Below are 12,338 nucleotides of genomic sequence, written 5' to 3' on the forward strand. Positions count from 1 at the left end.
CTGCATGTATGACCAAGCACAACCAGGTTAATGTTGCCTGTCATCAAATTCAGGACCAGGAGAGCGGAAAAGCTTTGAGAGGTGGGGTCTCAAAAGTCTACCAAACGAAACATCACACTCAGTTAAAGACATCATTCAGGTCACCAACACTGATTCCCCAACAAGTATATAACTTTACTCAAAGTTCTATACTTGTTAACCCCCCCCCCCCCCCCCCCCCCCCCGAGAGAGCAGAAACAGTGTAACATGTCAGCAGAAATGCGATATGAAACAAAAACACTGTATAGTCCTCTGCAGCAGAAACAGCAGCAGACATGTCAACAGTCACTGAGGAATTCTCACGTGCAGTATTAGCTCTGCTAATGGGAAAATTGATTTAGACAAATTCTCAGGCTTTGCTGAAAGGGAAAGAAAAGATTGTCACACTACTTGTGTGAGTGCGTGAGTGCGTGCAGTTTGTGTGTGTGTGTGTGCACTAGTTGATATTACCCCAAAAAATTGTTCACTGCTGATCTCTTAATGTACTAGTCGAGAGGAAGAAGAAGAACACAAGAGAGGAAGAAGAAGATAGAGAAAAGAAAAAAGATGAAAAATGACATAAGTAAGAAAAAAGACAAGAAGAAGAATGATGAGGATGGAGGAAGATGTTGAAGAAGAGGAGAAGAAGGGGAACAACAAGAAGGCAGAGAATAAAAGAAAGAGAAGGACAGAAGAATAAGGAGAAAAAGGATGGAGAGGATAAAGAAAGGGAGAAGACCAAAGAGAAGAAGTAGGAGAAGGAGAGATAGAAGTGAAAGTAGAAGGAGAAGAGAGAAAATAAGAATAAGTGGAAGGAAAAAAAATAAAAGAATGAGTAGAAGAGGAAAGAGAAAAATGAGAAGAATACGTTGGAGAAGGAGGAAAGAGGAGAAGAATAAGTTGAAAAGGAGAAGAATAAGTTGGAGAGGGAGAAAAAAGGAGAAGACGGTGAAGAAAGGAGGAGAAGAAAGTAGACCTAGAAGAAAAGGAAGGAGGAGGAGCAGAACCTTAGGAAATTGTGAAAGGATGAGATGAAGAGAAAGTAATCTCGAACACAAGCAGAAGAAGGATATGAAGACAAAGAAGTAAATGTCAGACTGGAGACAAACTTTAATGTGAGTTGATCAGTATCATGATGTACTTTCATAGTAAATCATCTCAGCTCCTTCACTTTTAATGACAATAAAACAATCCGCCACTTTTTACCCAAGAGCCATTAGCTAAATCCCCCAACACACTGATGCTCCTCTATCATCCTACACACTATCCCTGCCTTTGATTATGAAGGTCCCTGACCTGGTAATCAGTCACATGACCCTCACATGCTCATCCTGCTAACCTTTAACCTCCGGTCAGACCATTAGAGGGGATTTAGTCTTTCAAACAGAGCCTTCAATATAAGGGTCATCTTGATAACTCAGCTCGTCCTCAGTGTCTGAAAGGATGTCCATGTGAATGAAATGTTACCTTGTTAACAAATTACGCAGGACTCCTACTTATCTTTTGGTCTAAGTGGGGACTTTCCGGCTCTAGCTACCACACAAACACACACTCAAAAGCTCCACTAAGAACTGCTGATTGCAGTCTTACCCCCTGGCTGGCTTTTTGTTGGGGACAGAGACGTTTTGGTGCTTCAGTGCAGGGGATGCTGTGTTAGAAATGTGGCAGTTTGACATGTTAGAGTTGTGTTTGAATCTGTGTGAGAGATGGGTCTTTGGTTTGTGTGAAGGGTTCTGTTGTGCCCACACATCGATTGTTTGGGTGGTGGTTGTCCAATGAGTAAAAAAAAAAAAAAAGAACAATACAAACAAAAACATTCCTTTACAATCCCACTGCCACAGGAGCAGAATCAAACACTCTTTCCATATAGATTTCTAGTTTGAATGTGGTTGTACTAGAAATAAAACCGGACAATAAAACAGGGCTTGCGTTGATTCTTTAATCAAAATTATACATTTTTAAGCCGTGAGAGTTAGAAAATATTCAGACAGGGAGAAAAACAGAAAAGATAAAGGGGGGCCGAGGGGGGAGTTACAACAATGACTTTCTTAAGACGTTTGTTTTCTCTGAAAAAGGGCCAGTTTGGTTCATGCGAGCGGCTGCAGGGCTCGGAGTTCTTCAGCTCAGCCTGGGGCTCCTCAGTGAATGTGCATTTCTGTGCCACAGGATGTGGGGTTTAGGAAGCCATTCTTTCTGTGAGGAGGAAGGCCTCTTCCTTGCCTTTTAAGCTCACAAAGACAAGAAGGGGTTGGGTTGGCCTTGCGTCTCCCTCATGAGTGCTCTGGTATCTGGGAATAGCATCAGCACGTGAGGACAAGAAGTGACCTCTGTGACATTTGTACCAACTTAATGCATCTAACCCAGCTCATTCTCAGAATTATTTTCTCCTCTAGTTTTAATTATGGTCACTTTTTATAACCCCAAATAAACAGTAGGTGTAAAAGTCATATCCATCCATTACTTAAACAGAACTTAGAATGCATCCAACACCCGTACTTTCATACTAGTTAGTATGACAGTGTCTAACATGCATACGAATGTTGGCATACACACATGCCAACTGTGGTATGCACAAAAACAGGATGTCCTTTTACATCCTGTTGTTCTTTGCATCTATAGCTTTTTATATCTCCAAAAGAAATACTTTAAACTATTTTTGCACTCACAGTCTTAAAAAAGTGTGTAAGCAAGAAGGTCAACATCATGGACAATTGTTTTGACAACCTACGTGACAGTACTGCTTGCAAAATATGAACCTTGTAATGGTAGCTGCTGTATGTACTGGGCTTAAAGATAGTTTGGTCTTCTAGGCAGGAACCTAGCCCTATGCTAGCTACTCTGCGAAGCTGTATGAAGCTCAAAGTAATAATGCTAAAATGTTAAAAAATATTATATTTTCTGTGCATGCATGTGATGTTGTCACAATACTTGTATTTTAAACCTCAATATGATACAAGTGAAAATCGAACAATGTCAATTCTTGTTTTGGTAGTTGAGCAGAGACCAGCATTTGACGTAATGACAAATAACATTGTATTTTCTGTTCCATCACTTTGTTTCATTAGCAGCTTTTACTTTACGTAACTTGACCATCACTGCTCTCTTGTTTTGCTCGTGGCAGCTTTAGGTTTAACATGTGGCTGTTTTTTTAATAAGATTCAGTACCTTATGATGTTGACGCATATAAATTATAACATAGTGTATTGTTTTAATCAAGTGATGTTAAAAGTATTGAAGTATCAAGTTTTTCACCTCCTTGCTAGCATTCTCAAATTTGACAATTAGCTCTAAACGCCAAGTACAGCCACACTGATATTACTGTCATTAGCTTTTAGCAGCACATAAGATAATTAAATATTGACCTGAAGAAGTGGCCAGATGAAAAGTCAGGGGATAATAGCTCTTCTCTTTTTTCCTAAGAGGGGTCTTCAATTTCAGAAGACGTCTCCAAATATGTTAATTTGTGCATCACAAGTGATTCATCATCTGGGGAGCATGACTATCTATAAAATACTTTGCTTAATTCATCAAGGAGATGTTGAGATATATCACAGTGTGTGATAACTTTGACCTTTGACCTGCCGGTGGTACAAGAGGGAGGGTCAGAGAGAGAGCATGTCAGGGTATATCCTCTGGGAAACATATAAACCTATCAGATCCACTGACCTACATTAGACCACCAGAAACTGAATTAGGAGGGGGAAAAAAAGCATTATAGTTTCTCTCAAAAACTTCACGTGTTACATGGAAACATCTGGAAGTTAAGTTGGTAATCCATACAAAGATGCAATGCCATCACTGTTATACAGGTTAACACAATACATCCATCAGGGGGTATTCTTATGCAGGAAGAGTGGGTGCCTGTAAGCTGTATTTTACATCCTTTTTAACAAAGGCTTTTCAATTTGAGCGTGCTGCACACATGCTGATGTTGTTGATCCCCAAAGAGGAAATTAGCACCTTGTAAAATTAACACTGACATCAGAAACACAGATGGTGTTTTATGATACATAACTGAGGAAGCTAAAAAGAGAAAGAGAGGAAACTCTAACCAGAAAAAAAGCCTTTATGCAAGTGTGCACCGAACTATTAGAGCTCCTCACCATAAACTTCAGCTGATAGCTAACTAATAGACAGAGCTTGTCTCTATTGTTCTCCTGCTTCCATGCTTGGACTTATCTCCGACTTTGCCATAACGTCACTGCTATTTGAACATATGTAGACTGCAGGATGTCGCCGCCCTCCGGCCTTAGAGATGCCGAAAACTGACAACAGATATCAGCTAAAAATGTCTTAATCTACCCCCAGACTCAGCTATGCATTGAAAGATTAGCATATCTGCTCTACTCCGTATGGGAACAAAGTCATGTGACCGGGCCTCGCTTGTTTCCTTCTCAAAGTTATCAGATTAAACCTTTTTTTGTGAGATACACTCGCAGAATAGCAGCCACATGAATGAACAATTCCTATTGTCAGAGTACAGCCGTTAGCAACAACATGAAGGAGCAGCGGAGGAGGAGATGGATCCAGCATCTGTTCCTCCAGGAAAGAGGTTCAAAGTTTCAGTATGGATACACAAGCACTCTAAATTACAGTCGGATCTGCCTCATGATCTGCTATTTCTATCAGCCCGCCTCTGTAAATTCAAGCAATAACAGTCCAGTATTACCATGTCTGGTAAAAATAAAGAGTAACTCTAGCTCAGTTAAGATGAGAAGATAGTAAAAAAGTGAGGTCTACAGTGGGAGGTATAAGGCACAGACTGTGAGAAACCAGATTAGACCATTTCAGACGTCCCTGCCATGTTCAGCTGATACAGAAATGAGAAATGTCTCCCATTAATCTGATGTTCAGACTTGTTGAAGAGCACACGCGCCACATATTCCACATTCTGGCAGAGGCATTAATCAGTTAACATTTAATGGGACAAATATGAAGCATGTGCCTGTGTGTCATCCATAATATCATGTGGTCTGACTGTATGTTGCTCTATTTCTTCAGCACTGTTAACATCCCAATACCAATATTCAGCCTAGCTCAATCTGCATTCACTTACTCCATCACATAAATCCACTAATTAGTCCCGCCCCTGGGAATCATTCCTAACTTTCACCTGCTCTAAAAGTGTTTTGGGAATCAGTTAGCTTGTATCTGTACAAGCTTGTCATTGGAAATAGAATATGTGAGCATGGACTTTGGGTCATGGAGTTTGTATTTTCTTAATAATAATATCAAGCTGGACCAACAAAGGAACCAAAACCATTGAGTGAGTGTTTGAATGGGAAACGGTATCAAGTCAAGACAGGAAACACAAGTCATGGAACATGAGGATAACCAAAAGGGAACTTAACTATCCAGGGAATGTGACAAATTAGGAACATTGTCTGATTAGGATCAGGAAAGAATCTAGCCAAGAGTTCAATGCCAGTCGATGATGTCTGGATTTTTAAAACACAAAGTTTGACAAGTTTGGAAGGTACTCAAATGAAAATTGGGATTTGAGTTGTCAGTGGTACACTAGCAACCAGATGAATCACAGTTACTTTTCTGGTGATTTTTTGACCATGACATCCAGTTATCAGCACATTAAATTGACATTATCAGCTTCAGAAACATTTCATCTCTCATGGTTTAATCACAAGTGATGATTCAGCACCAGGACCTGCGTCTGTGGAGAAGTCCTTCTTTGTGTCTCACAAGAGGGGAGAAAGTATGGCTGTGAGGAGAGGGTGATCCTGCACCTGCTCAATGGTGTCAAGGGTTGAGACCATAGTCTTACTTTTCCCTCAATGTTCTCTTGACCTTGGTGACATGTTTTGGCTTCAAACTGCCTTCAGTGTGTCTTTGGCTTAGATGATACTAAGCTGGGTCAAAGAGCAAAATAAGTGGAAGTGAGTTCATGCTGTACAAGGAGAAAAATAAATTTAAATCCTAAGGCTGGGTCAGGACAAAGTAAAAGATTTATTTCTTGGCAATGCTGAAACCCAACCTGCTGCAGTGATCTTTTATCGTTCTCCAAAACCACAAACAGCCTGACCGACCTGCTGGTGTAAAGCCAGTCTAGGAACACTTAGTTCTATGGTGTGGAGTTAAAGATCAGCTATTAATTTGATTTTCCATCTCAATAGATTTTTGTAAGAACAAATTGGTCTTTTGCTATCTGATTCCACGAGTCATTTTTTTTGTGCAGAGCAAGGTGCATCAATTAAACAAGAAATATGAGACAGAGGGGAAAAGCTAAAATAACCAAGCTACCTTCAGAGTACTAGAGATAATTCATGGTATCAGCAGAGTCTCTTCTACTGCAATGCTTCAAATATGTCTTAACCTGGACAAACCAAGCCAATTTTTTGATTTACTTTAACCGCTGAGACTCATCTTGACCTAGAATTGTACTGTCACACAAACACAGAGCAACCACAGAGCTGAATGTTTTCTGGAAGTTGTCAGACATTTCCATTTAACAGAAAACTTTCCTGAAAACATATATTAGTCCTGAACTTGTCCTTTGTATGTAAAGTAGGAAACTAAGACAGAGGCCAAACAGTGACTGAGAAAACAGCTTGAGGAAGAAAAGCCTAATCCACACTCTTTTTTCATTTGGTCCAATCCAAAAAACATGAAGACATAAATCTAATAAAACCATCATTACTGTGTTTATTAGACTCCATCAGTTGGACAGTTTGGCAGTAGCGGGTGGAAGTGTAGGTCAAGGGCCAGCATGTGAGACTTCAAGATTTGCTACGGAGTATCATCGGTGGCTCCGACCCACATTCCTCTACTTCTGGGGGCTCATAACCTCCTCACCTCTGTCTCACTGTCTTGTAGCAGACTGCCCCTACATCCCCCCATCACTCTCAAACTCCCACCTCCCTGTCAGGAAGATGTATCCATTACACCATCTCCATCCAAACCACAAATGACATTTATGACTCACCAATTTCACAGTGAAACAGCTTGACTGCCCTTTTCACCAAAACAATACACCTCCAGGAAAAACTGATCCTGGGATAACACAAGTTGGTCTCAAGGCATTTAATGTGGGGTTAATGCAGAACATATGAGTGTGGGGAATTGAAAAAAGGTTCTCTGATACCAATATTGTTATATCCAGGATCCTTAGGTCGGCAGGTGGAGGTCTTTTAAATGTACCCAGGGTGAAATCTAGGTCCGGTGAAGGGGCCTTTAGTTACTGTGGTCCATCTTTTTAGAACAAACTGCCTGCTGACCTCAGGTCCATAACAACTGTCTCCACTTTTAAAAAAAGACTGAACACATGTTTATTTTCTCAAGCGTATGAATGATTTGATGAATGTTGTGACTGGATGCATGTGCAACAACAATTGATGTTTGTTTGATTGCTGTGTCTGATGTATGTTTGGTGTATCTATTGTTTTTCTGTTTTTATTTATTCTATTTGGAAAAAATGTCTTTATGTTTGTAATTCTACATGTAAAGCAAATTGAACTTACGTGTAATGAAATGTGCTTTATAAATAAAATTGCTATTGCTATTGCTATATGAAATGCCTCGTATACTGCCTAAATGTAGCAGCGAGTATAGCTTGGGGCTTGTAAGTTAACCAGTCCATGCCATAAATTGATTACCCTCCAAAATAACAAATCTCTTCTTCACCATAAAATAGCAAAAACAGCTTTATTAAATATTATAATGGCTGTCATTGTAAACTACTCTTTTAGAGCAGAAAAGAGCAACACATTTGGTGATAGAAAGTAGTGACAATATGCTAGTAGGAAGGAGTGTACCGTAAGCTGAAGTTAGCAAGATGTCAGACGTCAGTGTTTCCCAATGCTATTTTTAATAGCGTTATATTACTTATCTGTTTTAAGTTAAGTTACTTATAAACACTAAAAACACAATTCAAAGCATTTTTGAGGTTAAAATCTGAGCTTTTTAGACAGTCTTTAGCTAGCATAGGATGTTGGACAACACTGGGTTCTGCCACCTATGTTAGCTAAACTTGTTTCTGGGGAATCAATTTGTCTAAAAGTAAAAAATACTGCAGTGTACTGTTGCCAGGCCATACAACAAATGAACTTAAGGTGTAAACTTAAATTCGGGAGCAGGACCACGCCTAAACCTCACCCTCAATCACCTGACAAGCCTACTTAAACGTAGCCAGCCTACATCAACCGCTTGTCTGTGATTCTTCAACCCTCCTTCTGCTGGGCCACACGACGCACAACTAACTTAATAAATGTTCAAACTCATAGCCTTGTGTGGCGTGGTCCTTGCTAGTGAATGACAGCAATGATATCACATCTATACCAGACTGTGGCCTGGTTATGTTAAATACTTGATTCTGATTGGTCAAACCCCCATGACAGAGTTGATTCATTCTCAACAGTAAAAGCAATGTGAGGGACAACCTCATGACACATGTCATATCAAATCACTCCAAGGAAAGTAATCAGGCTTATTTCCCCCCTGCCTGTTGACACTGTTGCAAAAATGTTTGTGTCTGTTTCAGGTTGGTCTTGAGAGTCAGGAAACAATGATGGTGGGCACAGATGTAAGAACAGCCTGAGGAGCTACTGGGCCCCAACCATCTCTGATTGAGAAAAGTGGAGCAAGATCCTGTCCTGCAAAGCAGCTGCAGAGCTGGTGAGTGTATCTCCAAATTTCTGCAACTAATCATGAAATCATTAACAGGAGTGATAATAGCAACTGTGTTACAAGTTATGATATTTACCTCCCTCTGTGTGAGCAAGAGCCTTCAGCTTAGCATAACCTTTTAAGGATTCTAATATGCATAACCATCTGCTCACTATCCCTTACATAAATAATGCTTGTGCAGAGTCTAATGGGGGCGGCAGAAGCTCTGTCTGTAGGGACTTGGCTTGGGAACCGGAGGGTCACCAGTTGAAGTCCCAGTACGGACCAAGTTTGGACATTGGGCTGGTAGCTGGAGAGGTGCCAGGTCACTTCCTGTTATAACTTGGACTTACGACTACTTCTAAAAACCAGTGGAAACACAAAATAAAGAAGTTCCATGTTAAAATAAGGCTTTGCCTAAAAAAGAATGTCAGGAAAGGGAGCGGGATTCTGCTAATGTTAGCTGGAAGCTGTAAAATAGCCATATGGTCATTATAGCAATCATACAGTATGTCATATAAGGTTAGAAGAGTAGCCTGAAGCTTTGAAATAATATTTAATACTTTTTTTAAGCTAGTATTTGAGATGTGCTCTGTATCAGCCAATACTCAAATGTAGGCATTGGAGTCCTTATTAAAAAGATAACATTGTGCTGAAATCTGTCCAGGACTAAAGAGGGGGTTTATGTGTGAAAATGCAGCCGTGACAAATGTATATGAAATGCCCTCTGGCTGATGCTTGGACCACAGGGAGCTGAAAAAGGCTTTACCATGCTTAACCACTGTTTAATCCTCCCCTCACTTGGCAACGACAGGGAACACACACAGAGATACACACACACACAGGGGTGGAAAGTGGAGCATACCTGCCACACTTCTTAAGTATCAAGGTCAGAGAAGTGTCACTTCTGCCACCTCAGCAACGCCTGTCAAAATACGGGTACCCAAACACAATCACAATTCTTCCAAATGTAGGCATTTTTACGATGCTAGGGGACAGGAGGGTCAGGCAGGTTGTGCCTTCCCAGGGTTCATTGCTTGGTTGGTGGCCGGTAACGGTAACAGGGTCAGCTGTCGTCTCTGTGGGGGGTGATGGGAAAGAAGATCAGACCTGGAATCAGACCTAGACCAAACTACAAGCTGCCTTGTCTGCACTTTGGGCACCGTGACCAGGAGATCAAGTGTTGATAATGATCCTAGGCTTTCAGCAGACAACTTACACACATTCCTCAGGCTGTATGGGGATTAACAACTCTCAGAGCAGCCTCCTACATATCTGTTTATCCTCCCTGGGGTTCACCCTGTCCTGGGACATCATCATGGCCAAGTCAGAGGCAGGGGCCTGGCAGCAGAGAGAAGCACATCTTTCCCACCACCTAACGCCTTTTCCAAATCCCTCCAACATCCCACACACCAACTCTCACTCCAGGAATCTGCTAATCTGTCCTCCCTCCTCCTCCCCCTTCCTCCTTTCCTCTAGGAATTACAAATGAGTCATTCTGACCAAATAAAATGACTGCCAAGGGAGAGAAACTTGATTCTGTTTATAATATACAAACTGTGCTGATATTCATGCAGGATTGGAGCAAAGGTCCTTACACAGGGTGTGAAAGATGAAAGCAAAGCAGTCTTACATTATCTCTTCATTCTTTTTATCAAGTCAGTCTGACCTCTATGTTATCCCATTTGCACGTGTGTATGAGGTTAAGAGTGAATTGTTTATTCTGTATATTCACTCCTGGCCTCCGCTTGGCCTCACTGATTGTGTAGAAGCCCAAACAGGAGGCTCTGATACTCGGTCAATGTCACATCCAGGAGTAGGAGGAGGCAAAGAGGAGATTAATACGCTGAAATGACCTGTTGACATCAGCCAAACACTCTTTTCTTTTCATGAGATTCATATTTAAGAAAGTACAGGTTACATAAGCAAAAGTTAAAAATAACTAATGACTGCTTGGTATCTGGGTCATTGTTCTGAGGAAAGCCTCTGTCTGTTCCCAGCGCAGCTTTGGATGGATTACAGCTGCAAACAGGATCAAAAAACTTCCTTTTGTGGACCTCCCATGGAAGGATGTGACAGTCTTAAAGTCCAAACAATACATCCTGAATGTTGGATCACTCTGATTGTACTGGTGTCATTCGATCAGTGACAAGATGTTCAGCCAGATACACACCTCCTCACCCATCTCACCCCACTTTCCAGATGTCTAGGAAGCAGATAAAAGTTGCTTTTGCTTCTTTGTTTAACCTGATATGTTGTCTTGACATCATACACTTCTCTCCCACGCAGCTCTATGAATCAAAGCTCCATCTGAATAAATAAAAACTGTGGTTTAGCACATCTGGGGACAAATAGACACCAAACCCTCTTGTTAAATGTTCTACCAGTGCAACCACAAAATAGATGGATGTCTAAAAATTTGAAGGTGGCTTTGCTGTGCTGGCTGATCATTTTGAAGATATGAAACTAATGCAAACACCCTTGATATTCTTGAGCTCAAACTAAAAAAGTCCCCCAAACAAGTTTTTTCCCTGGTTATGACGACAGCTCACAGCTACAGTCGATCACAGCTGGAAGTATACCCCCACAACCCGCCAGGAGATGAACAAACCCTCCCTGTGATAACTCCAGGCTCCTTTGGGACACGTTCATTTTCTCGGAAAGATCAACACATTGCTCTCATTGTGCAACAACAGCTTGTTCTCTTGATACACTTCATACAGAGCGCTAATGTTTCCTCCCCCTCACCTGGATTTCTCTTTTTATCTAGTAAGAGATGTTCCAGACACTCTACCCACGTTTCAAAATAATACGCCAAATGTGATGAGACCTTCAGCAGAACACGAACACTTTTCGAGTACATTTCAATGAACAGGATGATGAGGATGGACCAGGAGTTTTCAGAAGAGACTTAAAGAGCTTTTTTCCTCCACTGCTGTTTACCATATAACTATTCATACATCAATAACTTTAGTCTTAGGGTGCTGGATCTGTAAAAGTTTTCAAATTTGAGGGAAGCACCAAGTCTACCTGGCACAAACATGCTCACTCAGAACATTTTCCTACTTTACCATTGGAAGTATGTCAGCTTCTAGAACCCCAGTGATTCCATATCTTGACTTACCTCACAATAAAGTTATTCTAATGAGTTCCAAATTGTGATATTACATTCTAGAAAATGAAAGCTCTTCATAGAAAAGTCTAATCACAAATGGAAACACAGGCTAAAAGGCAAAACAAGATAATCTGATGACTGAGAAGGAACAGTTATGAAATAAGTTATTAATATCTCATCTTGATATCTGTGGAAGAAGATCATGGGACCATAAGTTCTGTCTTCTTGACTCTTTATACCTTAAGGATGTATCATCTTAAAGAGACACATACAACAGAAATGTATTTGATTATCTAAACATACCAATGATTATCTCTCCATACTGCTAACACACACACACACACACACACACACACACACACACACACACACACACACACAGTCACACTGTCACACAGTCACACAGTCACACACACACTTCAGCTACTGTAGGCACTCTGCCCCACCCTCTCTCTCTCTCCTCTCTCTCTCCCTTGCAGAAGTGGAGGAGGCAGGACTGGGAATAGACTCAACTTATTTATTCAGAACTGCTGCAAGAGAGAACAACGAAGCAGTGAAGAAGTGTATGACACAAAAACACACAACAGAG

The 12,338-nt window shown here is 40.9% G+C and overlaps 1 protein-coding gene across 1 annotated transcript in view; it reads right to left on the bottom strand.

Moving 5' to 3' along the window:
* col4a1 (collagen, type IV, alpha 1) overlaps positions 1-12,338 on the bottom strand; it is a 51,487-nt gene that overhangs the window by 37,971 nt on the left and 1,178 nt on the right. The window lies entirely within an intron of this gene.

The sequence above is a fragment of the Notolabrus celidotus genome, chromosome 10 (assembly GCF_009762535.1).
Source record: "Notolabrus celidotus isolate fNotCel1 chromosome 10, fNotCel1.pri, whole genome shotgun sequence".
NCBI classification, from domain to species: domain Eukaryota; kingdom Metazoa; phylum Chordata; class Actinopteri; order Labriformes; family Labridae; genus Notolabrus; species Notolabrus celidotus.